The 25,361-nt window shown below is 44.9% G+C and overlaps 1 protein-coding gene across 2 annotated transcripts in view; it reads left to right on the forward strand.

The window, feature by feature from the left end:
• The first annotated feature begins 13,599 nt into the window (after positions 1-13,599).
• ELMO1 (engulfment and cell motility 1) overlaps positions 13,600-25,361 on the forward strand; it is a 559,417-nt gene continuing 547,655 nt past the window's right edge. For both annotated transcript variants that reach the window (XM_040353213.1, XM_040353215.1), the window contains exon 1: positions 13,600-13,688. The gene's annotated coding sequence lies outside the window, so the exon portion shown is untranslated. The remainder of the gene's footprint in view (positions 13,689-25,361) is intronic.

The raw sequence follows: 25,361 nt of genomic DNA on the forward strand, positions 1-25,361 counted from the left end.
ATTCTCTACAATAGTGGTTCTCAACTCTGTCAAGTATCCTCAACAGGCCATGTTTGCAGCTTTTCCTACTACCACCCACCACTTCCACCAGATACACCCACCGCGTGCCAAGATACTCAAAGTAGCTTAAGAGTTTTGGGTTCCCAGAGTTGCTCCTTCAGAGGACAGGGATCACCACTGGAGAATCGGAGAACAGGGACTCCTGGCAGCTCCTCCCCTCCACACTACACAAGACTGAAATCAGTGCTAGACATGTGCACTGCCAAAAAATCTGTTCATTTTAGTTTAATTCGTTGTTGTCTTTTTTTAGTTTTTCAGGTCATTCGTTATGATCGCAATTCGTAAGTTCATAAATTTAAAAATTCATAAATTCGAAAATCTAAACATTTTAAAGAATAAATAACTAATAATAACTAATTATTAAAGTATAGGTATTGGAATTTCCTTTCAAATGTGGCTGTTAGTGAATGTAACGAATACGAATTTATTCAAAGTTATGAATTATCCAAAAAAAAAATACAGCATCTAAACAAATTGGAACGGAACAAACTAATAATATATAATAATAATAAAAATAATAATATATTTTTACTATTATTATTATTGTTATTTATTATCATTAATTCGTTCCATTCGCTTAGATACGGCATTTGTTTTTTCGGATAATTTGTAACTTTGGATAAATTCATATTCGTTACATTCACTAACAGCCAAATTTGAAAGGAAATTCCAATACTTATAATTTAATAGTTAGCAATAGTTAATGTATTATTAGTTGGTTATTATTTCTGATTTTCGAATTTTTGGGCTTTCGAATTTTGAATTTTTGAGAATTTTTGATTATTCGAATTTACAAATATTCTCGGTTTTCGTTAATTCTGATATTTCCGAATGAATGAATTTGTCGAAATTCGTTAAACTAATTTGGAACGAAACAAATTGCACATATCTAGAAATCACATTCCTATACACACAGTCTGTCAGAAGTCACAGGGCGTATCTGGCTTTTATGTTGCCGTTCAGACCTGTGAAATTCTCTGGTCGGAATGGCAGTGTAGTTGTAGTAGGATGATACACCCTGTGCAGATCGTAGCTGACTGGCCGTGTTGTAAAGGAATGTGATTTCAGCCCTGCGGAGGAGGAGCAGTATAGAGTACCGTAATGGGAAAGGACCTCAGCAGCCGGGCATAGCATCCAGGGCGGAGGGGGTTGTCAGGGGGCTTTGGGGGGGGTGGGGGCGCAACTTAGATCTGGGGGGGGGGGCAAAGCCATGTGACTCAATCTGGAGCCTGCAGCCCCTCCGGAGCCCATCAGGAGGTGTTAGGGGATTTATTTTAGCAAATTCTGAAGGTTCCTCGGTCAGTGTTGGCAGGTGTTGGGGAAGGTCTCCTCCCAGAGGTGTGGGTCTTTTCCCCAGCTGTCAGGGAATTGGGGTAAGCAGACATCTTTGGGTGGGGTGGGGGTACAGAGAATCCCAGCTGGTGACTAGGAGACACTGAGCGGTGTCTTACCTCATCAGTGACATTGGTCCCATCGTGGCTACAGTACGGCACTCTCCTCCTCTTAACTCGCTAAGCTTGGTTACCCTTGTTGCCAACAAACAGTACAGAAACTTCCCCATCCTGGGCTGTTCTCACCTGTGCTCCTCTCCATTCAGGAAATGGCTCACAGCTTCTCCCCAGTTAATGAGAATAGAGGGGTGTGGACATGGAAGGCAAAGTGGAAGCCCAGTACTGGAGCGTGGCTGTGGGGCCCTAGGGCAGATCGAAGCTGGACTTTGTGGAGGATATGATAATATGACAGGGAGGCTGCAGGGGCCCCCTCGAGCTAGAGGCAGGGTTGCGATTGTGACCCCTGCAACCCCTTATGCTACGCCCAAGACTGTAGACACCACTACTGCAATGGTCTTTAATAGCTTCTGGGTCCTGGGTCCTGAGTCCTAAGCCTCCAAAATGGGGGGTAGCCAATAGCCTTAATTAATTCTTAATTTACGGTGGGGGACTCACTGGGGGGGAAGGATGTAAGTCCCCTGCCGTAAATACTGCCGATATCTCTGGGATCAGAGGAATACTAAAGTGCACCCAAGGAGATTATCTAAACTGTATCCACAGGGGGGTGGCTGGAGAGAGGGGGCGGAGCCCGTGCACCCTTAATGGACGCACTGCCACTGAAAACCCTCCACCAGTGTTCCATAACATATTATATAGAGAAACTGGCCATACATTATACAATTTTCTTATTCAAGTTCCTTTAGATTTACCTTTAACCATGTAGTGTAAGGGCCTCCCTGATTGCATACAAATTGAAAGAGTTTAGATTTGACCTCATATTATATGGTTTTGGTAAATCTAAAGACAAATTGTACCAGAAAATTGTATAATGTATGACCAGCCTAAAGCCTCATACACACAATTGGATTTCCGTCTGACAAAGCCGTGGAATTTTGTTTGAAGGGCATTGGCCGTGAACTTGTTCTGCATACAGATGGCAAAACGATGTCAGCCAACAAATACGAAACTATGTGGTTATTCAGCTCTTTAGCGCCACCCTTTGCTCAACTTTTGCTAATTAGCATGTTAGCAATGTTAGCATTGCTTCTGAGCATGCGTGTTTGTACTTTAGATTTTTTTCCAACTGACTTGTGTACACACGATCGGATAATCCGACGGCACACATTTGTTGTCGGAAAATTTGAAAGCATGCTATCCAACATAAGTTGTTGGAAATTCCGACAACAATTGTCCGATGGAGCATACAAACAGTCGGATTCTCCGACAAAACCCTGCCATCTCATATTTGTTGTCGGAAAATCCGATAGTGTGTACGAGGCTTTAATCCACAGATTTTTGTCCGAAGGGCAATGCCATGCTGGGGCTTGTAGTGTCTCCAGAACTGCCAGCTGTCCTGTACAACCCAATGCTGGGACTTGTAGTGTCTCCAGAACTGCCGCTTACCCGGGCTTGTAGTGGGGCAGCTTAGATCTTTAGGGGTAATACAAGTCCCAGCATAGCAGGACCTAACACCACAGGTTGCCCTGCCTTGCATTGGGGCAAATGACAGCTCAAGAGGCACTACAAGTCCCAGTGTTGCAGGATAATCAGCACTGGTTGCCCTGGATTGTATAGGGCAGTCCAAGGACAGCTGGCATCTTTAGAGGCACTACAAGCAGGGCTGTCTTAATGAGAGGGCACACCTGGGCACTGCCCAGGGGCCCCAGCTGCATGGGGGGCCCCTGCACTTTCCGCAAAGCAGCTGGTCCTTGAGCCCACACTGCCATGAAATTGGGGGCCCCATGATGGCACTGAGAGTGATAGATGCAATGGGGAGGCAGTCTGCCTCCTACCTACTTGATGTCTGTTTACCTGCACTGTCATCATTGTAGGGGCCCCAGAGCATTACTTTGCCCAGGGGCCCATGATGCTATTAAGACGGCCCTGACTACAAGTCCCAGCATAGCAGGATCTATCACCACAGGTTCCTCTGGATAGGCACTACAAGTACCAGCAATGCAGAACCTAACACCACAGGTTGCTTTGGGTTGTACAGGGACAGCTGGCAGTTCTGGAGACACTAGGTAACAAGGGAAGTATTAGTCTTGGAACACATAGCTTAGTGTTTGTATTTCAGTAACGTCACTTCCGTGACATTATCTGACGGGTTTCACTGCTCTGTATTGTCGCAAATCGTTTGGAATGCATCGCGCATGCGCAGTGCAAAATTTCTCGGCGGAACGTCGCTTTCGTAGCAAGATGAGATGGGTAGCCGAATGTGACGAAACACCATCACATTCGGTCGCAAATTTTTAATTTTTTTTATTTTTAAAGTATTGGTAATCGGTATCAGCGAGTACTTGAAAAAAATAATCAGTACTTGTACTCAGTCTTAAAAAAGTGGTATTGGGACAACCCTAGTGGAATCCATATGAAGAGGTTTTGCACAGTTATCACAGAAACAAATCCACGCCTTGTGCAACTTGTGATCTTAGCAGTGGCGGTTCGTCCATAGAGGGCGCTGGAGCGTCGCCCCCTCTGGCTCTCGCCCGCCACAGAGTCTAATAACATACATTCATGCATTGCATGAATGTATGTTATTGTTGCCAGCTGCCGCTGGTCTATTCAGAGATGGCCGGAACTTGAGCGCCGGCCACCTGAATAACGGCAGCTGGTTGGCTGTGCGGAAGTGCCTATGAGAGCCAGCGGTACAGCCCTCGGCTCCCGCATGTCTTATCCTCGGAATGTACGGGGGGTGCGTTCCTTGGATAAGACTGACGGCCGTCTCAGCCAATCAGGTTCCCCGATTCTGGTTATGGGTAACCTGATTGGCTGAAGCATCACCAAGGCGGGAGAAGACATCGAGGGACGTGGAAGGAGTAAGGTAAGTGCATTTTACAGGGCACAACGGCGACAATGGGCACAGATGCGACAAAGGGCACAGTGGCATCAATGGGCACAGTGGTGACAAAGGGCACAGTGGCATCAATGGGCACAGTCACGACAAAGGGCACAGTGGCATCAATGGGCACAGTGGCGACAAAGGGCACAGTGGCATCAATGGGCACAGTGGTGACAAAGGGCACAGTGGTGACAATGGGCACAGTGGCAACAATTAAAGGGCACAGTGGTGACAATTGGCTAGGTGGCAACAATTGGCACAGTGGCGACAATTGAGGGGCACAGTGGCTGCGTTTGATGGCATGGCACAGTGGTGACAATTGATGGCACAGTGGCTGTGTTTGATGGCATGGCACAGTGGCTGCGTTTGATGACATGGCACAGTGACTGCGTTTGATGGCATGGCACAGTGACTGCGTTTGATGGCATGGCACAGTGACTGCGTTTTGATGGCATGGCACAGTGGTGGTAATTGATGGCACAGTGGCTGTGTTTGATGGCATGGCACATTGGTGACAATTGATGGCACAGTGGCTGCTTTTGATGGCATGGCACAGTGGTGACAATTGATGGCACAGTGGCTGCGTTTGATGGCATGGCACAGTGGCTGCGTTTGATGGCATGGCACAGTGGTGACAATTGATGGCACAGTGGCTGCGTTTGATGGCATGGCACAGTGGCTGCGTTTGATGGCATGGCACAGTGGTGACAATTGATGGCACAGTGGCTGCATTTGATGGGCACAGTGAGGCTGCAATTTTTTTATTTTTTTCGTTTACGCCCCCCCCAAAAATTTTGAGCACCAGCCGCCACTGGATCTTAGAATCTGGATTCATTTACAAAATACCACAATAGGTCCTCTGGAAGGAGTTCAGTTTATTGACTGCATATTTATCAATTTTTTTTTATGTGTTTAATAAAATTTAGACAAATGCCCTTAGCACAAATGTAAAATATATTCTGATTAGAAATGTGATTAAACAGTAGAAAATGTAAAATGCTAAATTGCACCATGATATACTGATTAGTTCCCAAATTGAAATGACAGCGCTGTAAGGAAACATAAAGTATGAACTTCCTTCAACATTGAAAAATTTGAATGTGAAGACGAATGGTATTCAAGGAATTTTTGGGAAATTTTACATTTACATGTGAATGCAGCAGAACTAAACATCCAATCATTCATGATTCTTCTGAAAGTCAGAAATCTTATTTTAGTACATACATGAAGTTGGTCAGTTTGCTCACATCCTGCATCAGGGTCATTAGGTCTACATAATACACTCAGTCACCATGCTACAATCATTTCTACACATCAAAAACAAAATTGCACATCACATCTATTTTAAAGGCAACAATAAAAATGCCATAGCTTAAAGCAACTCTGTAACCAGCCTAAAAAAAATAAAAATCCAGGAACGACCCAGAAGATTCTGATATTATTAACCACTTCCATACAGGGCACTTACGCACCTTCCTGCCCAAGCCAATTTTCAGCTTTCAGCGCTGTCGCACTTTGAATGACAATTGCGCGGTCATGCTACACTGTACCCAAACTATTTTTTTATCATTTTGTTCCCACAAATAGAGCTTTCTTTTGGTGGTATTTGATCACCACTGCGATTTTTATTTTTTGCGCAACAACTAAAAAAAGATAGAAAATTTTGAAAAAAATTAAGTTTTTCTTTTTTTCTGTTATTTTTTTTGTGAATAAGTAATTTTTTTTCTTCGATTACAGGCACTGATATGGCGGCACTGATGGGCACTGATAGGCAGGCAGCACTGATGGGCACTGATAGGCGGCACTGATGGACACTGATAGTCGGCACTGACAGGCGGCGCTGGTATGCGCCACTGATGGGCACTCATAGGCGGCACTGATGGGCACTCATAGGCGGCACTGATGGGCACTCATAGGCGGCACTGATGGGCACTCATAGGTGACACTGATGGACACTGATGGGTACTTATGGGTGGCACAGATGGGCACTGATAGGTGGGCACTGGGCATGGGTGGGCACTGGGCATGGATGGGCACTGAGAGGTGGCACTGATGGACACTGATGGGTGGCACTGATGGACACTGAGGGGTGGCACTGATGGCATTGCTGGGCATCACTTGTGTGGAGAAAGCCTCTTGAGGGGGGAGGGGGCAAGCAGGAGTGTCAGGATGCCCACTAACACACAGCTCCTTTCTCTATCTGCAAAGTAGAGAGTGTCCTGACTTGCCTGCTCGCCCCCTCCCCCCTCAAGAGGCTATGTACACAAGATCAGAATTTACGATGGGATAAAATAAGTGTTGCCAACCTACCAGATTGAAATTTACTGACACAACACCCAAAACTTACTGGCACAGCCAAGATTTTACTGGCATTTCCAAAGGTAAAAAAATTACAATTTTAATAACTCTCACGGTGACATTGACAGCAGTGTGCAGCAGCACAGATGACGATGTCACCTCGCTGACATGACATGTCCTCTCCTGAGTCACAGTGACAGTCTCTCTCCAAGCCAAGTGGTCCCTTCAGTCCACTCCAGTCCAAACAGCACTGACGGTCCTGGTCCCAGCCTGCCTTGCTCCCGTCCCACAGAGGGACCGGCTACTCCGCTTGGCTCCATTGCAGTATGACATCACACGACATGCTCAGGCACTGCCTCCGCCAGAGCTACCCAAACACTGTAGCAAGCACTCGGATGGTCCCAGCCGGCTCCGGACCAAGCCCAGCGTCACAGACATATTTTTTACTGTTAACCTTTTACTTTTACTGGCAGGAGAAAATCGCCTTCTTTTTTGTAGTAAAAATACTGGCGGTTGGCAACACTGTACAAAATCCGATGGAACTTTCCTGTGGGAATTCCGTTCAAGCTGTCTTATACACACTGTCAGACCAAATTCCGACCGCCCAAATCGCGGTGACGTAAAACACTACGACGAGCCGAGAAAAATGAAGTTTAATGCTTCCGTCGACTTGATTCTGAGCATGCGTGTTTTTTTCTCCATCGGAGTTCCACATAGACGATTGGAATTTCCGAACGGATTTTTTTCACAAATAAAACATGTTCTATTTCTAAACTCCGAAGGAAAAAAGTCTGATGGGGGCCCACACGCGGTCGGAATATCCGATGAAGAAATTCCGTCGCATTTTTTTAATCGGAAATTCCGATCGTGTGTACAAGGCATTAGAAAACTGTTTATGTGGCTGCTGGCAAAGGTGAAAAGGTGTGGTTGTCACCCATTACATACAAATAAATAAATAAATAAAGCTCCCAATAAAAACACAGAGAGGTTGATTTATTAAAGGCAAATGTACTGTTTATTTACATTATACCATGGTACTTTTTAAACATTCCAGCAGACAGCGGGGTTGATTTACTGGAGGGGGCAAAATCTGCTGCAGCTGTGCATAGAAACCAATCAGCTGGAGGGGGCAAAATCTGCTGCAGCTGTGCATAGAAACCAATCAGCTGGAGGGGGCAAAATCTGCTGCAGCTGTGCATAGAAACCAATCAGCTTTCACCCCGGTTCACACGTATGCGCTACGAATTTGGTGTGAATTTAAAGCAAATTAGCATTGCGATTCCTGCTTGCCTTGTGCGATTTCAATGAGATTTTATATAGAGCGTATATATTTATATAGAGTGGCCCGGATTCAGAAACTCTGAGTTGCGTGGTCGTATCTATGCGACTGATTCATAGAATCAGTTACGCATAGATTTCCCTACACCATCGTATCTTACACCGTCGTATCTTAGGCTGCATATTTACGCTGGCCGCTAGGTGGCGCTTCCGTATATTTACGTGAGGAATATGCAAATTAGGTAGATACGGCGATTCAGAAACGTACGTCCGCCAGGCGCATTTTTTTACGTCGTTTACGTTAGGCTTTTTCCGGCGTAAAGTTACCCCTGCTATATGAGGGGTATCCTATGTTAAGTTTAGAAGTCGGTCCCGCGTCAAAGTTTGAAATTTTTACGTCGTTTGCGTAAGTTGTTCGCGAATAGGGCTGTACGTAAGTTACGTTCACGTCTAAAGCATTGACGATTTGCAGCGTAATTTCGAGCATGCGCACTGGGATTCTTTCACAAATGGCGTCAAATACGTGGGGTATCAATTAATTTGAATAAAACACGCCCACATCAACCACATTTGAATTAGGCGGGCTTACGCCGGACCACATACGTTACGCCGCCGTAACTTAGGGCGCAAGTTCTTTCTGAATACGGAACTTGCGCCCCAATTTACGGTGGCGTAACGTATCTGCGATACGTTACGCCCGCCGATAGATAGGCAATTCTATCTGAATCCGGGCCAGTGTATATAGAGCCTAACTCACCCCCGCTCATCTGTGACAGAGACTCTGCATTTGGATCTATTTACCTGCTCCTGCCTACATGTCAGATTATGACATGCGATTACGTCAGTGCAGCCGCTGTGTTCATCCACTCGTATGATTCGCCCGCACGCAGCTTCAAAGAGGACGCACGTGCGTCTGCCAGCGACTTTGGATGGGCATAATTGCCTGTGTGAAGGAGCCCTTATACATGTAAATGACTGCATTCAAGGAAACATTTTTCTATTTTATGAATCGTAATGCAGCAGTGCGCATCGTTTATATTTATAAAGCACTGCGCAAACTCTTGCCGCTATACAAATCCTGTATTATAATAATAATAATAATAATAATAATAATAATAATAATAACGTTTAGATGCATTATAAAAAAAAAATGCTACAGCATACCTCCCAACATTTTGAGATGAGAATGAGGGACACCTACTAGCAAATGTATGTAGGCATAGGACATGCCACTTGTTACACCCCCTTAAGGCCCCTTTCAGACTGGGGCGGGAGCTGCGGTGGCGGTATAACGCCGCTAAAAATAGCGGCGCTATACCGCCGGAATTGCCGCGGGTATCAGCCGCTAGCGGTGCGGTATTAACCCCCGCTAGCGGCCGATAAAGAGTTAATACCGCCCGCAATGCGCCTCTATAAAGGCGCATTGCGGGCGGTATTGCCACGGTTTCCCATTGTTTTCAATGGGAAGGAGCGGTGAAGGAGCGGTATACATGCCGCTCCTCTCACCGCTCCAAAGATGCTGCTGACAGGAGATTTTTTTGTCTCCCGCCAGAGCATCGCCTCAGTGTGAAAGCCCTCGGGCTTTCACATTGAGTCTGCAGTGAAGGAGTTTTTCAGGCGCGATAGCAGCGCTATTTTTAGCGCTGTACCGCCTGAAAAACTCCTCAATGTGAAAGGGGCCTTAAGGAGAATTAACCCAAAAAAGGTTAATTAACTACTTCAGTCCCGGGCCATAGTAAAAAGACGGCCTCCAGGTGGCTCTATAAATCCGGGAGGCCATCTTTTTATGGCCTCGGGTCTCCCGCCACTGGGGGGCGCGCGCACGGCGCGTCACAGCGATGCCAATGCGCCTGCCTAATGGCCGCGATGTCCGCCAGGTACCCGCGATCGGAAGTTTTGGAGCAGGGACGTGGAGCTCTGTGTGTAAACACAGAGCTCCACGTCCTGTCAGGGAGAGGAGACTGATGCTGTGTCCCTTGTACATAGGGACACAGCATCGGTCACCTCCCCCAGTCAGTTCAATTCCCCCACAGTAAGAATCACACCCAGGAAATACACATTTACCCCCTTCCTCGCCCCTTAGTGTTAACCCCTTCCCTGACAGTCACATTTATACAGTAATCAGTGCATTTTTATAGCACTGTTCGCTATATAAATGTGAATGGTCCCAAAATAGTGTCAAAAGTGTCCGATGTGTCTGCCATAATATCGCAATAATGACAAAATTCGCAGATCGCCGTATTACTAGTAAAAAAATAAAAATAAAAAAAATGTCAGAAATCTCCTATTTTGTAGCCACTATAACTTTTGCGCAAATCAATCACTATACGCTTATTGCGATTTTTTTTATTTTTATTTTTTTACCAAAAATATGTAGAATACAAATCGGCCTAAACTGAGAAAAAATATATATATATAAAAAAAAAAAAAAATGGGATATTTATTATATGACACAGGAGCGTGCCCGCAAGGTAACCCCCTCGGGAGAGAGCTTCTCAGAGGGGGTTATCTAATGCGGGGAGGAGTCGCGAGAGCCGACGTGGGACCCCAGAAGACGGCGATCAGGGCCACTCTGTGCAAAACGAACTGCACAGTGGAGGCAAGTATGATATGTTTGTTATTTTTTAAAAAAAGAAGAAGAAAACTCAAAGCTTTAACCACTTCAGCCCCGGACCATTTTGCTGGTCCAGGCCACTTTTTGCGATTCGGCACTGCGTCGCTTTAACACACAATTGCGTGGTCGTACGACGTGGCTCCCAAACAAAATTGGCATCCTTTTTTTCCCACAAATAGAGCTTTCTTTTGGTGGTATTTGATCACCTCTGCGGTTTTTATTTTTTGCGCTATTAACAAAAATAGAGCATCAATTTTGAAAAAAAAATAATATTTTTTACTTTTTGCTATAATAAATATCCCCATAAAATATAGAAAAAAAACAATTGTTTTCCTCAGTTTAGGCCGATACGTATTCTTCTACATATTTTTCTAAAAGAAAATCGCAATAAGCGTTTATTGATTGGTTTGCGCAAAAATTATAGCGTCTACAAAATAGGGGATAGTTTTATGGCATTTTTATTAATATTTTTTTTTTACTAGTAATGGCGGCGATCAGCGATTTTTATCGGTACTGCAACCTTATGGCGGACACTTCGGACACTTTTGATACATTTTTGGGACCATTGGCATTTTTATAGCGATCATTGCTATAAAAATGCATTGATTACTATAAAAATGCCACTGGAAGGGGGTAACACTAGGGGGCGAGGAAGGGGTTAATTATGTTCCCTGGATGTGTTCTAACTGAAGGGGGGGTGGGACTGACTAGGGGAAATGACTGATCGCTGTTCATACATTGTATGAACAGACGATCCGTCATTTCTCCCCCTGACAGGACCGGGAGCTGTGTGTTTACACACACAGCTCCCGGTTCTCGCTCTGTAACGAGCGATCGCGGGTGCCCGGCGGTGATCGCGCCCTCCGGCGGCGTGCACTCGCCCCCAATGGCTGGAATGTGAAATGATGTATAGCTACGTTATTTCGCGCAGCCGAGCCGACCTGCCGTTGTATAACTAGTGGTTAATATCACTTTAAGGACTTTGGTGAAATAGCAGAGAAATGCACTCAGGACACAGATTCCCCAGTTCCTTTTTTTGTAGACTCAGCTACCATGGGGTTAGGGGCGTTCAGCAGGGCAATCTGCATCATACAGGATTAGGGTATGCCCAGGCACACCCAACACACCCTGTGCGCACGCCTATGCATCTGTGTGAAGGAGCCCTTATACATGTAAATGACTGCATTCAAGAAAACATGTTTCTATTTTATAGATCTTAAAGCGGGGGGTTCACCCGTACATAACACTTTTTCCCCTTAGATTTCTGCTCGTTTTGTCTAGGGGAATCGGCTAGCTGTTTTAAAATATGAGCCGTACTTACCCGTTTACGAGATGCATCTTCTCCGCCGCTTCCGGGTATGGGCTGCGGGACTGGGCGTTCCTATTTTGATTGACAGTCTTCCGAGAGGCTTCAGACGGTCGCATCCATCGCGTCACGATTTTCCGAAAGAAGCCGAACGTCGGTGCACAGGCGCAGTATAGTGACGCGATGGATGCGACCGTTGGAAGCCTCTCGGAAGACTGTCAATCAAGAAGGAACGCCCAGTCCCGCAGCCCATAACCTGAAGCGACGGAGAAGATGCATCTCGAAAACGGTAAGTACGGCTCATATTTTAAAACAACTAGCCGATTCCCCTAGACAAAACGAGCATCCATCTAAGGGGAAAAGATAAAAAAAAACATCATTGGGTGAACTCCTTTTTTTTCCGCCTACAGGTAATCCTTATTTATTATAGGCTTACCTGTAGGTAAAAGTTACAAACTGGACTATACAACCGCTTTAATGCAGCAGTGCGCATCGTTCCATAGACAACAGGTGTTTATATTTATAAAGCACTGCGCAAACTCTTGGCGCTATATAAATCCTGTATTATAATAATAATAATGTGTTTAGATGCATTACAAAAAAAAAAAAAACTTCTATAGGGATCCAAATGCTGATTATTATTATCTATTGCCTGTGTGCAAAAAGTTTTTTTGGGCAGAAAGTTTTTTGTGCAGACAGTTTTTTTTGTGCAGTTTTTTTGGGCAGAAAGTTTTTTGTGCAGTTTTTTGTGCAGAAAGTTTTTTTGTGCAGACAGTTTTTTTGTGCAGACAGTTTTTTTGTGCAGTTTTTTTGGGCAGAAAGTTTTTTGTGCAGACAGTTTTTTGTGCAGAAAGTTTTTTGTGCAGACAGTTTTTTGTGCAGTTTTTTTGGGCAGAACGTTTTTTTGTGCAGTTTTTTGTGCAGACAGTTTTTTTGTACAGAAAGTTTTTTTGTTCAGAAAGTTTTTCGTGCAGACAGTTTTTTGTGCAGAAAGTTTTTTGTGCAGACAGTTTTTTGTGCAGAAAGTTTTTCGTGCAGACAGTTTTTTACCCAGAAAGTTTTTTGTGCAGACAGTTTTTTGTGCAGACAGTTTTTCGTGCAGACAGTTTTTTACCCAGAAAGTTTTTTGTGCAGACAGTTTTTTGTGCAGACAGTTTTTTTGTGCAGAAAGTTTTTCGTGCAGACAGTTTTTTACCCAGAAAGTTTTTTGTGCAGACAGTTTTTTTGTGCAGAAAGTTTTTCGTGCAGACAGTTTTTTACCCAGAAAGTTTTTTGTGCAGACAGTTTTTTGTGCAGACAGTTTTTTGTGCAGAAAGTTTTTTGTGCAGAAAGTGTTTTGTGCAGACAGTTCTTTTTGCTGACAGTTTCTTTGTGTAGAAAGTTTTTTTGTGCAGACAGGTTTTTTGTGCAGAAAGTTTTTTTGTACAGACAGTTTTTTGTGCAGACAGTTTTCTGAAGTCCAGCAGTGATGGTTGGTGGGGAAGGTCTGATCACACCTCCCAGGACAGGAGAAGACAGGATCTGTGTACATAGAGCACATTACAGGATGTGGGGGGAAGATAAGTGACAAGGGGGAGGAAGTGCCATCTGTACACTGATGCCATCACACACACAAAGTGACATGAAGTCTGATCACACAGCATTGCTTCACTTAGGCGGGCAACCAACATACAACTCCTCCCTTCCTTCCCTCCATCTCCTCCCCTCCTCCCCCTGTACACCTCCCAGCCTGCTGCTGCTGCTGAGCCCAGAGAGCACACAGAGTGGAGTGCCCGGGGACGATCGCTGCCCTGCATACAGGTAGGTGACCATCCATCCACTCACCGATCTATCAGGATCTGCATTGCTGCTGACCCCCATCCCCAAGCACTGGAGGGGGGCTGAGCCTCTTACTTCTCCAGCTCTATACAAGTCAGTAATATACAGATGACAGCTTGTGATCGGAATAGGACTGATCGGTGTTATGATCGGGGCAATGGGGCACATCTGATGATCATCACCCCTCCCCCCCACACTATGTGCCCCCTCCTGGACCCCTGCCACATCAGGCTGTGTGCTGGGATGGCAAGTTTGCCGCCTGTGATCACAAGTTCTTCTATCTAGTGCTGACAGATCTCTATGAAGATGATCCCCCCTCTGGATTGCTCTGATCGCAGTGTGTATGGCAGATCACTGACAGCAATGGCCAAACCAGCAACGTGGTCATGGCTAAAGCCAAGCCAGTGTGTTATGGCATAAGAGTCAGTGATCATGTGTTGTGACCAATCAGATCTCATCATTATTATTATTATTACTGAGCTGTCATTGTGTGTGCCTGGCTCTGCATCACACTTCTGCTGTCATCACATGGAGGATTGTTTGCAGCTTTGCATTAGATTGTGATCAAAGCAATCAGCAACCTATGATTGGATGATGGGGAGCTGCTGTGTCAATCGTCCACACATGACTGATGGATGGGGTTCATCAATTAGGACTCGGCTTTGATTGTTTATTGAAATCTGCATTACATGCCAAATACTGCGGAAGGTTGGGCAGTTCACCATTAATTGGCACCCCTAACTTCCATGCATTGGTGCCCTTTCTAATGGAAGTCTATGGCACATCACTGATAAAACCCCCGCAGCCGATCTGCTAAAACCCTGGCAACTTTAATTCATTTTCAGGCGTAGATTACATTGTTGCGTCGTGTTAAAGTGATTGTAAACCCCGGACGTGAAATATGAACAAAGCATAGCCCTCTATTGTGTGTACTTGACTCACTTGGTCTTAGCGGGAGGAATAGTGCCCCATTGATGCTGTTAGCAGGAGGAATCTATCATTGGTCTTAGCAGGAGGAATAGTGCCCCATTAATGGTGTCAGCAGGAGGAATAGTGCCCCATCATTGGTCTTGGCGGGAGGAACAGTGCCCCATCATTGGTCTTGACGGGAGGAATAGTGCCTCATCATTGGTCTTGGCGGGAGAAATAGTGCCCCATCATTGGTCTTGGCGGGAGGAATATTGCCCCATTGATGGTGTCAGTGGTAGGAATCTATCATTGGTCTTAGCAGGAGGAATAGTGCCCCATTAATGGTGTCAGCAGGAGGAATAGTGCCCCATCATTGGTCTTAGCGGGAGGAATAGTGCCCCATTATTAGTCTTAGCAGGAGGAATAGTGCCCCATTGATGGTGTCAGTGGGAGGAATCTATCATTGGTCTTAGCAGGAGGAATAGTGCCCCATCATTGGTCTTGGCAGAAGGAATAGTGCCCCATTCATGGTGTCAGCAGGAGGAATAGTGCCACATAATTGGTCTAAGCAGGAGGAATAGTGCCCCATCATTGGTCTTGGCAGGAGGAATAATGTCCCATTGATGGTGTCAGTGGGAGAAATCTAATATTGGTCTTAGCGGGGGGGGGGGGGGGGGGGGGGGGGGGGGGATAGTGCCCCATCATTGGTCTTAGCGGGAGGAATAGTGCCCCATCATTGGTCTTAGCGGGAGGACACCTGAATCTCAGAGTTCTGGAGATTTTTGTAGCTCGAATTGGGCAGATTGGTGTGTTTTTGAACAGTCGTTTGTTCCATAGAAATGCATGGAAAACACTTGATTTAATCATTTTTGCGTGTTTTTTTTTTTTTTTACGTTTTCTGCTCAAATGCAATAATTAAAGCGGAGGTTCACCCTCAATCTGAACATTATATTAATAAGAACTGCAGCCAAAATAAATGTAAAATCCACAGGTTTTTTTTACCGGGTGTTTATGATTACCTTAATTCAGATGTATTTCCCTTTGCTTCCGGGTCTTGTTCCCCGCGGGAGTGGGCGTGCCGCTCCTTTTCCCAGACGCCTCAGCTATGTGCAATGTCTCCTGGGAGTGACGTGTCAAGATTCCCAGGAGACGATCTGAAATCGCAACAAGTGCATTCTCGCGATATCTTGCGGGGTCATGTGACTTGAATCGACCCGCTGTCATGGTAATGTGGAAGTGTTGACGGCACAGCTCGCGCTACTCGCCGTCAACACAGCGCATGCGCGAGATTATGCGGGGGCATGATTGAAGCGTCCCATTACCGCATCCAGGAAGTCTTTGCTTGTGGGCTTCACAATGCCCACAAGCAAGATGGAAAACGCCAGGATGATATTTTAAGTTATTCTTTATGACGGAAAACGAGGCAATGCGATTACCAGCAGCTAGCAAGTGAGTGTGAAAATGATATATGTGTTACTATGCATTGCACATAAAAGGAAAAAATCGAGAAACCGTGGAACCTCCGCTTTAAATGAAAATAAATAATAAAATAAATAGATAATAAAAAAATGTATATAAAAAAAAGTATTTACTTATTGTTTATTTATTTTGTTTGGTTAGGGGGTTAATATTAGAAAAACAAAAATAAACAATAAGTAAATGCTTAATAAATAAATTAACCCCTTACCTTTAAAATCTAACCCTTAACACCTTTATATCACAATGTAGAGTATAAGATTTCCTATCATCTGTGCCCAGTCTTGCCACACAGAGTTAATCCAGCTCTGAGCAATCCTCTTTTATTGTTCAGTCAAATACAACAGACTTCCAGATAAAAACCAAAGTCCTTGCTTCTGAAAAAAAGTGCACAATTCCCATCCCCTCCTCTGTGTTTTGATTAAATGTTTTCAAAATATGGGGTGAGTCACAGTTCAGTGCCATGAGAAAATGCAACAGCCATCAGAATATACATAGAGCTGGAGGGAAGAGGGGAGGGGCATGTGAATTGCGCACTTTTTACAGAAGCTGTGTATGTCTGCAAGCTAGTGCACGAGATATGTAAATAACCTGTCACTCAATCAAGGACTTTGGTTTTTATGCGGAAGTCTGTTTTATTTCCCTGAACAATAAAAGAGGATTGCTCAGAGCTGGATTAACTCTGTGTGGCAAGACTGGGCACAGATGATAGGAAATCTTATTCTCTACATTGTGACATCAAAAAAAATAATGAATAGTAAATAAGATCAGATGAAAAAGCTGAAAAACAAAGCAACACATGATGAAACGGATGATACTTTTCTCTATTGGCTAAAAACATGAAAACTCACAGACGCTTGAAAACTGAATACACTTGGTCTGACTGTAACCGGTGGCAACATACAATCTGAAAGTCCATCTCAATCCGCTGACAGCAACTTCCAAGGAATGTGATGGATGGTGGATTCAGTGTTGGATGGTTCTACAGTCAGTTATTGGCTGCTCTGTTGTCCAGCACCTATAGAGGCAGCATAATGTCTGACATAGGACAATTCTTAGGGAATGTTACAGATTTTGTTCAAACGGTATAACCAAACATGACGCATTTGGCTCCTGAAATATTCTAGGACATCCATTCTCAACTAGGGCTTTCTTGAGATGTGGCTGATTGACCTCCCATTTAATGGTGCCTGCATAGTTCCAGGGCTAAAGCCACTTGGGGGCATGCCACTAAGGATCTTTTCATCCCGCTGTCTACCAAATGTACGGGTGACCTTCATCCCACTGTCTACTAATGTACCGGAGACATTCATCCCACTGTCTACCAATGTACGGGAGACATTCATCCCACTGTCTACCAATGTACCGGAGACATTCATCCCACTGTCTACCAATGTACGGGAGACATTCATCCCACTGTCTACCAATGTACCGGAGACATTCATCCCACTGTCTACCAATGTACGGGAGACATTCATCCCACTGTCTACCAATGTACCGGAGACATTCATCCCACTGTCTACCAATGTACCGGAGACATTCATCCCACTGTCTACCAATGTACCGGAGATATTCATCCCACTGTCTACCAATGTACCGGAGACATTCATCCCACTGTCTACCAATGTACCGGAGACATTCATCCCACTGTCTACCAATGTACCGGAGACATTCATCCCACTGTCTACCAATGTACCGGAGATATTCATCCCACTGTCTACCAATGTACCGGAGACATTCATCCCACTGTCTACCAATGTACGGGAGACATTCATCCCACTGTCTACCAATGTACGGGAGACATTCATCCCACTGTCTACCAATGTACCGGAGACATTCATCCCACTGTCTACCAATGTACCGGAGACATTCATCCCACTGTCTACCAATGTACCGGAGACATTCATCCCACTGTCTACCAATGTACCGGAGACATTCATCCCACTGTCTACCATTGTACCGGAGACATTCATCCCACTGTCTACCATTGTACCGGAGACATTCATCCCACTGTCTACCATTGTACCGGAGACATTCATCCCACTGTCTACCAATGTACGGGAGACATTCATCCCACTGTCTACCAATGTACCGGAGACATTCATCCCACTGTCTACCATTGTACCGGAGACATTGATCCCACTGTCTACCATTGTACCGGAGACATTGATCCCACTGTCTACCAATGTACCGGAGACATTGATCCCACTGTCTACCAATGTACCGGAGACATTGATCCCACTGTCTACCAATGCACGGGAGACATTGATCCCACTGTCTACCAATGCACGGGAGACATTGATCCCACTGTCTACCAATGCACGGGAGACATTGATCCCACTGTCTACCAATGCACGGGAGACATTGATCCCACTGTCTACCAATGCACGGGAGACATTGATCCCACTGTCTACCAAAGTGAGGGAAGCATTTTCCAACTGTCTACCAATGTACTGTAAGGGTGCCATTCTTCCCACTGGCCACCATTGTAAGGACTTATTCTATCCACTGTTCACAAATCTAAGAATGGCATTTTTTTTCACTGGCCACCAAGGTAGGAGAGACATTTTTCCCACTGGCAACCAATGGAAGGGGTGCATTCTTCCTTTTACTAGCCACCAATGTAAGGGGGCATTCTTTCCACTAGCCACCAAGATAAGAGGGCATTCTTTCCTGTAGCCACCAAGGTAAAGCGGCATTCTTTCCACTAGCCACCAAGGTAAGGGGGCATTCTTTCCACTAGCCACCAAGGTAAGGGGACATTCTTTCCACTAGCCACCAAGGTAAGGGGGCATTCTTTCCACTAGCCACCAAGGTAAGGGGGCATTCTTTCCACTAGCCACCAATGTAAGGGGGAATTCGTTCCACTAGCCACCAATGTAAGGGGGCATTCTTTCCACTAGCCACCAATGTAAGGGGGCATTCTTTCCACTAGCCACCAAGATAAGGGGGCATTCTTTCCACTAGCCACCAATGTAAGGGGGCATTCTTCCCACTGGCCAATGTAGGGAAAATAAATCCCCATGATCACCCATAAATTGGTTTTAGCAGGGGTTCCCCAAGACCAGAAAATTATTTCAGGGGGGTTCCTCTGAGGTAAAAAGGTTGAGTAACTCTGCTTTAGAACGTCAACGCCTAAACTCTACCATGTGCTTTTTATATCATCCTTATTTACAACCTACATATACTGTAGGTATATCATTATCTTAAATGAATTGTTAAAGTATATCTATGAGAATTGAAATATGGGGGTTTCCATTTAGAAGTTGCCGCCACCAGGCCTGTCATACTAATCTTTACTCCATCACCTAGTAAGTCCCTGACCTGGAACAAGCACACGGTCTATAAATTCTGAACTCCTTGTCTTGCATGCCTGTATTTTCAAAAAATAAGTTTGCATCGTCAGCCCCCATATTGTGACCCTCACAGGTTTACTTTAAATGGAACAAGTGGGCTCTAGTGCTGTTTTGAAAATGCTTGGCATTTAACTACGCTATAATTTTTTAAGGCCCTTGAAATAGGAAGTAGAACTTTTTAAGTCGATTCCTCTTTGTCACGTACCGTCTTGCTTCCGTGGCTGTCAAATATTTCCGCTTATGCAGTAGTGTACGCAGGATGTTTTTTGCCAGCTACACATGTGGTTTCTGTATTCAGATTTCCAGCGATGACTATTCAAGTGATCCCACACAAAGAACGGCAAAGACATTTTAAAGCATAATGACATATTTGCTGGCAAGGGTTCGGAGAATCGTGGAGTTGTTTTGTGAGCCGGTATGTGTGGAGCAGGTGTTTTTGGTGGATGGAGCTGTAAAGCTGACGGCAAGATGTGGAAATGTATCCGTCTTTTATTGTGCAGACCTGTGAGAAAGCTTCTCATTGCTATAACAAAAGTCTAGCTATTGGCTGTATACAGAATGGACATCTGTTATATGATCTGCAAGGAGTAGCAGCAGCACGCTGATGAGGGCCCCCCCCCCCCCCCAGGAACTATATTCACTTGGGGCTTATTCACACTGTACTGTTGAAACGTACTGCATATGTACACATAATCCGAATAAGTAGAAGTGCACCAAATGGAAATTTTGGTGCTAAACCGAAAATGCAGAAAGCACTTGGCCGAAGACCAAAAAAAAAAAAAAATATATATATATATAATTGCATTATATTTGACTTTTTCATTAACCACTTAAAGCGGGGGTTCACCCTATCGACGGGAAAAAAAACATTTTTTTTTCTTTTACCTTTAAATCAGGCATTGTAGCGCGAGCTACAGTATGCCTGTCCCGAATTTTTTCCCCCCATACTCACCTTGTAGTCGTCCATCGAAGATACCGGGGAATGGGCGTGCCTCTGGAGACGGAGGATGATTGACGGCCGGCTCTGGCGCGTCACGCTTCTCCGGAAATAGCCGAAATAGGCTTGGTCTTCACGACGCGTGCGCATAGCCTGTGCGCACGCGCCGTGAAGAGCCGAGACCTACTCCGGCTGTCTTCGGGGAGAGTGACGTGCCAGGGCCGGCCGTCAATCATCCTCCCTCTCCATAGGCACGCCCATTCCCCGCGGGAGCCGGAATCTACGATGGACGACTACGAGGTGAGTACGGGGTTAAAAAAATCGGGACAGGCATACTGTAGCTCGCGCTACAATGCCTGTCTCGATGGTAAAATCAAGTACGAGAGGGTGAACTACCGCTTTAAGGCTCGAGCCTCTTTCTTAGGTTTGGTGTTTACAAGTTAAAAACTTTTTTTTTTTGCTAGAAAATTACTTAGAACGCCCAAACATTATATCGTTTTTTTCTAACACCCTATAGAATAAAATGGAGGTCATTGCAATACTTTTTGTCACACCGTATTTGCGCAGCGGTCTTACAAGCGCGATTTTTTTTGGAAAAAGTGCACTTTTTTTAATAAATAAGACGACAGTGAAGTTGGCCCAATTTTTTTATATTGTGAAAGATAATGTTATGGCAAGTAAATTGATACCCAACATGTCGACAAACTTTTACCCTTAAAGTGGAGGTTCACCCGAAAAGTAAATTTTTAACCTTAGATTGATGCTCATTTTGTCAAGGGGAATTGGGTATTTTTTAAAAATCTAAGCAGTACTTACCGTTTTAGAGAGCGATCTTCTGCGCCGCTTCCGGGTATGGGCTGCGGGACTGGGCGTTCCTATTTGATTGACAGGCTTCCGACGGTCGCATCTATCGCGTCACGATTTTCCGAAAGTAGCCGAACGTCGGTGCGCAGGCGCCATATAGAGCCGCACTGACGTTCGGCTTCTTTCGGCTACTCGTGACGCGATGTATGCGACCGTCGGAAGCTTGTCAATCAAATAGGAACGCCCAGTCCCGAAGACCATACCCGGAAGCGGCGGAGAAGATCGCTCTCTAAAACGATAAGTACGGCTTCGATTTTAAAAAAACTACCCGATTCCCCTTGACAAAATGAGCATCAATCTAAGGTTAACATTTTTTTTTCGGGTGAACTCCCGCTTTAACCGCTTTAATACAGGGCATTTTCACCCCCTTCCTGCCCAGACCAATTTTTAGTTTTCAGCGCTGTCAACACAATAATTTATATTTATTACACAATATTTATTACATTTTGATTTAATAAATATCAAACTTTTTTTTTAATAATTTTTTTCCTAAGTTTAGACCGATACGCTTCCTGCGCGCCCCCTTGCCGCCCGGGAAGCCCAGAACATCATATGACGTCCTCCCGGAGGGAGGGTTCCTGCCAACGTCAGTTTACAATGACGGGTTAAAAATTCTACAGGTTGCATGTTTTGAGTTACAGACAAGGTCTAGGGCTAGAATTATTGCTCTCGTTCTAACGATCGCGGCGATACCTCACATGTGTAGTTTGAACACCGTTTTCATATGCGGGCGCTGCTCACGTATGCGTTCGCTTCAGCGCGTGAGCTCGTCAGGATGGGGCGCTTTAAAACAAAAAATCTTATTTATTTTACTTTCAATTTTTTATTTTGACACTGTTTTAAAAAAAAAATACAATTTGGGTAAATTTTATTTCTATTACAAGGAATGTAAACAATAGAAACAAGCATGACAGGACCTCTTAAATATGAGATCTATGGTAAAAAGTGACCTCAGATCTCATATTTACACTAAAATGCAATATAAAATAAAAATTGTCATTTAAAAAAAAAAAAAATGTCCCTTTTAAGAGCATTGGGTGGAAGTGACGTTTTGACGTTGCTTCCCCCCCTGCAATGATATGGAAACGGGTGGAGGCCATCTTCCCCTCACTCGTCTCTATGTCAGCCCAGGGACAGGACCCGATCGCCTCCGCTGCTGTCAACGGCTCCGGTAAGCAGCGGAGGGCACCAGAGAGCGAAGGGAGGGGGGGCCCTCTCCCACCACCGATTAAAAGTAATATCGCGGTGAATCCGCTGCAGAGACCACTTTTATCTTTAAGCGGACCACCCGCTGAAGAAGAGGATACATGGTAGCTACTAGCTGCTACCATAACAATGGTATTCCTCTCCAAAGTAGCGACGTATTCCTGTGGCGGGCGGTCCGTAAGTGGTTAATATCATGACTTTAAATAGTTATGAATTTATTGTTGGCCATTATCGGCACCTTTAGCACAAGAAAAATTCATCCCTTTAAATTCTATGTACAGTATCTCACAAAAGTGAGTACACCCCTCACATTTTTGTAAATATTTTATTATATCTTTTTATGCGACAGCACTGAAGAAATGACACCCTATTGAGTGTCTGTGGGGCATCCCCAATCGGAAGGTGGAGGGTCGCAAGGTCTCTAACATCCACCAGTTCTGTGATGTCCTCATGGAGGAGTGGAAGAGGACTCCAGTGGCAACCTGTGAAGCTCTGGTGAACTCCATGCCCAAGAGGGTTAAGGCAGTGCTGGAAAATAATGGTGGCCACACAAAATATTGACACTTTGGGCCAGATCCACAGAGCGAGTACGCCGGTGTATCTACTGATACGCCGGCGTACTTTCAAATTTCCCGCGTCGTATTGTTGTTTTGAATCCTCAAAACAAGATACGACGGCTTCTGGGTTAGATCCGACAGGTGTACGTCTTCGTACGCCTTCGGATCTAAGATGCAATACTTCGGCGTCCGCTGGGTGGCGTTCACGTCGTTTTCCGCGTCGGGTATGCAAATTAGCTATTTCCGACGATCCACGAACGTACGCGCGGCCGTCGCATTCTCTTACGTCGTCTCTAGTCGGCTTTTACACTGGAGTGTATAGTTAAAGCTGCTTTTTTGCGGCGTATAGTTAGATTTGCCATGTTAAGTATGGCCGTCGTTCCCCCGTCGAAATGTGAATTTTTTCTTTTTTTTGCGTAAGTCGTCCGTGAATCGGGATGGACGTAAGTCACGTCTAAGTTTAAAAAATGACGTCCTTGCGACGTCATTTCGCGCAATGCACGGCGGGAAATTTAGGGACGGCGCATGCGCAGTTCATTCGGCGCGGGGACGCGCTTCATTTAAATGAAACACGCCCCCTAATCGCAGATTTGAATCGGCCTTATTTAAATTACAGCGGCGTAGCGTATCTCACATACGCTGCGCCGATCTATTTGTATGTGAATCTACGTAGCCCTTTGATCCCAATTTGGACATTTTCACTTTTGTTGCCAGCGGTTTAGACATTAATGGCTGTGTGTTGAGTTATTTTGAGGGGACAACAAATTTACACTGTTATACAAGCTGTACACTCACTACTTTACATTGTAGCAAAGTGTAATTTCTTCAGTGTTCACTATAAAGGGGAAGTTCCATGCAGATGGCGCCACCCTTTGGTCTGCTTTAGCTGATTCCGTGTTAGTAAAAGACGATTCACGCTTTTCAGTCTGTTACAGCTTAAGGAATGTGCTTACTCCATTACGAACGCTAGTTTTACCAGAACGAGTGCTCCCATCTCATAACTTGCTTCTGAGCATGAGCGTTTTTTTCATGTCGTTAAAGCCCACACACGACCATTTTTTAAATTTTTTACAACCTTAAAAACGTTATGAAAAAAAATTTGCCCATTTTTTAGAACCCGAAAAATACTCTAAAGCCCACACACGATCGTTTTTAATGACATTAAAAAAAAACTTCATTTTTTAAAACCCGAAAAACGGTTGTGTGTACGCGGCATTAGGCTCTAATTGGCTTAAAAAAAGGATGGGCTCGAGGCACAGAGCACTGCACCCTGAGCCCACCCAGTTGTGTGACAATAGGGAATAAATATTTGCTATTGTTTTCCTGATTCTCCTCCTGGCCAATCAGGAAGCAGGTCCTGAGACCCGATTGGCCTGGGAGTCTTGGGACCCACTTCCTGTTTGGCCAGGAGGAGAAGCAACGGGCCCAGAGCGAGGAGTAGCTGGAGTGAGGGGCAGCAGCCCTTTCCCCAGATCCTTGTCATCTGCCTCCTAAGGTAAGAAGGCCTCTGATGATCGTTGCCTTCTCGTCTGTCTCCCACGTGGGGGGGGGGGGGGTTGTGGCGTTAATTTGCACCCCCCTTCCCAAACATATTGCTCACCAGCTGCAACTGGTGTCCCTCTTAGTGCGATGACCTCGGTAATCATGACTGTCAGTTTACGTGCCTCCATCAGCCTGCTGCTCTCCCTCTCCCCCTCCTTCCCTGCCTGTCAGCTCGGGAGTATGTGTGTGAGCTGTCCAGTTCCTGCCAGCCCTTCTGTAATAACAAGCTCTACTACACAGTGTGTTAATTTATTTTTTTCTAATTCTCCAGCTAAATACCATTTTTTACATTGCCACGTGATTGCCCGGGTGATGTCAGAGGGGAAACTCAGCCCCTCCCACTGTAGTCCTTTGATCGGTCACATGACTGCACATCAGCGATTTGAAAAAAGGTATTTAGCTGCAGAATAAAAAAAAACACGCGCTGTGTAGTACATCTTACTATTTCAGAGGGGCTTGCAGGAGTTGGACCCCACTACATCAACCCCACTTTAAGTGGATTCAAACCTGCTTTGGAAATATTTTTTAAAACAGACAAACATATAAATTACAAAAAAACATGGGGCAGACTTGATGGCCCTCTGTTTCTATAACACCACCTGTCAAACACTTCTGGATAGTGATTTCCTGTGGATCGCTCTTCAGGGGGCTACCACAAGTCTAAATGAGCTCTATGAATGCTGATGCTCCCAGTCTAAGTGCTGCTGTACAGGGCATTACAGGAGACTGACATTATCTGCTTTTTATTTTATATATTATTAAGACTTTTTATTCTTTTTTTATTCATAACAAGAAAAAGGTGCTTCCA

Source organism: Rana temporaria, chromosome 5 (genome assembly GCF_905171775.1).
Source record: "Rana temporaria chromosome 5, aRanTem1.1, whole genome shotgun sequence".
Classification (NCBI taxonomy): Eukaryota; Metazoa; Chordata; class Amphibia; order Anura; family Ranidae; genus Rana; species Rana temporaria.